At 45.0% G+C, this 2,282-nt stretch overlaps 1 pseudogene; it reads left to right on the forward strand.

Moving 5' to 3' along the window:
* Positions 1–42: 42 nt before the first annotated feature.
* LOC101359395 (60S ribosomal protein L17 pseudogene) lies at positions 43–556 on the forward strand (annotated as a pseudogene).
* Positions 557–2,282: the final 1,726 nt, after the last annotated feature.

The raw sequence follows: 2,282 nt of genomic DNA on the forward strand, positions 1-2,282 counted from the left end.
GCTCTTCCTCTTCCAGTAAGTGGCCTGAGGTGCTCTCTCAAAATGGTTCGCTACACACTTAACTCAGAAAACCCCCCCAAAATCATGCAAAGTAAGAGGTTCAAATCTTCGAGTCCATTTTAAGAATATCCGTGAAATTACCCAGGCCATCAAGGGCATGCATATCTGAAAAGCCACCACTTATCTGAAAAACGTCCCTTTACAGGAGCAATGAGCACCGTTCCAATGTTCCAGTGGTGGAGTTGGTAGGTGTGCCCAGGCCAAACAGTAGGGAGGGCTGCACATAGGGTTGGTGACCCAAAAAGAGTGCTGAATTTTTGCTGCACATGCTTTAAAATGCAGAAAGAAATGCTCAACTTAAGGGTTTAGATGTAGATTCTTTGGTCATTGAGCATATCCAGGTGAACAAGTCCTGCAAGACGCGCTGTCCTACTTATAGAGCTCGTGGCCATATTACCCATCCATGAGCTCCCCCTGCCACACTGACATGATCCTTACTGAAAAAGAACGAAATGTTCCTAAACCAGAAGAAAAAGATATCCCAGAAGAAACTTAAGAGAGAAAAACTTATGGCTTGGGTGTAAATTCAGCATAAAATAAAATGCAAATTAAAAAAAATATGTATTTTTTTAATTTGACCTTGGAAATCTGTATATTGTTTTCCTCATCTATGGTCTAAACCAGCACGAGTTCCAAGGAGGTGGGGGTGGTGAGGAGGGCAGGTGGGGATCCAGGCTCACTGATCCCTGCTTCTATCTGAACCAAGACCTATTTACCAGCTTTACGTATTGGCTTCTGTGAGGGCCTTTGTGCAAACCAGTCCAGGGAGACTAAGATCACATACCTCCGACATCAGATTGTGTAGTGATAACAAATCCCACTCCACGCATCAACTACGTCCTGTGGAAATCTTAACTTCCCTTCCCTGTTCAGTTCAGACCTCAGCTGCCCTCAGCCCTTCTCTCTCTTATACCCTGCCACCCAGCTGCAGGCTCAGAAGTCCACATCACTCCCTTCACTTCAGACAGGCCAGCTTACCCTGCCCCTTGCTGATAATTCACTGAAACCCTTGCAGAATTTACAGAGAGGATACCATATCCGCAATAACAGCTTAATATAACAACAAAAACAAAAACAAAACAAAACAAAACTCATTGCCTTTGAGTTAATTCCAACTGATAGCAACCCTACAGGATAGAGTAGAACGGCTTCATAGGGTTTCCAAGGAGCGGCTGGTAGATTCGTACTGCCAACCTTTTGGTTAGCAGCTGAACACTTAACCGCTGCCCCACAAGGGCTCCAAAAAAGGATACAAACGAGGAGACCCATAGGGTGAGGTCTGGGAGGAATCACAGCACAAAGTTTCACATCCCAAAGAGGAACACATTATATACCCTTTCCCATGTATGGTCACCAGCTAGGAAACTCATCTGAGCTCCAGGGTTCAGGACTCTTATCAGTCTCCCCACATGGCTGTGATAGGCATAAACATCATGCCTCCGAAGTTTAGTCAGCATCGGGCCCCCAGGTGGTCTCTCTTGGTCTGGTCAGCTCCAACTCATTAGCCTCAAATGTTGGCACAGCTCAAAAGAACAAGAAGAAAAGGCCATATTGCTCTCTGTGAAGTGATTCCTCATCTCCCAGCCTTCCTCTGAAGAAGAGGTTCTACAAATAAAAGCAAGAGTTTAAGGACTTTGGGACTCCAGTTTTCACATTCAGCACCCAATCGAGGCTACTCATGAAATCCTGCCATGCTGCAGAGTGGCGGGGTGGGGCTCTGAGCTAAGTCAGGTCAACCGGCTTGTGCTTTCACATTAAGTAGCTACATGATCCTGGGCAATCTTTTCGCTGCTTTGGGTCTGAATTCCCTCATTGGTAAAATGAAGGGATTAAATTAGCTGACATCAAGGGGCTATTCTATTTCTAACTTCTTTCCCAAGGGGCTCTAGGCCCAGAAAATCAGGGGATGTAACCAGGCACCAGAAGATGATCGGGGAGAGAAGAGAGATGTCACCTAAACAGGATGGAGGAGAGTAGCAGCTAAGTCCCAGCCACCCTGTTAGGTCATCAATTGTTAAAACTACTGATTAGTTATGCTGCAAATATCTAATTCCCAAATATTACTATCTAATTCCACAACATTTTCATCATTCCCCAAAAAACTCCATACCCATTAAGCAGTCATTCTCCATTTCTCCCTTCCACCAGCCTCTGGCAAACACTAATCTACCTTCTGTCTCTGTGGAATACATATATATACACCAAACCCATTGCTGTTGAGT

This window comes from Trichechus manatus, unplaced genomic scaffold (genome assembly GCF_000243295.1).
Source record: "Trichechus manatus latirostris isolate Lorelei unplaced genomic scaffold, TriManLat1.0 scaffold00114, whole genome shotgun sequence".
NCBI classification, from domain to species: domain Eukaryota; kingdom Metazoa; phylum Chordata; class Mammalia; order Sirenia; family Trichechidae; genus Trichechus; species Trichechus manatus.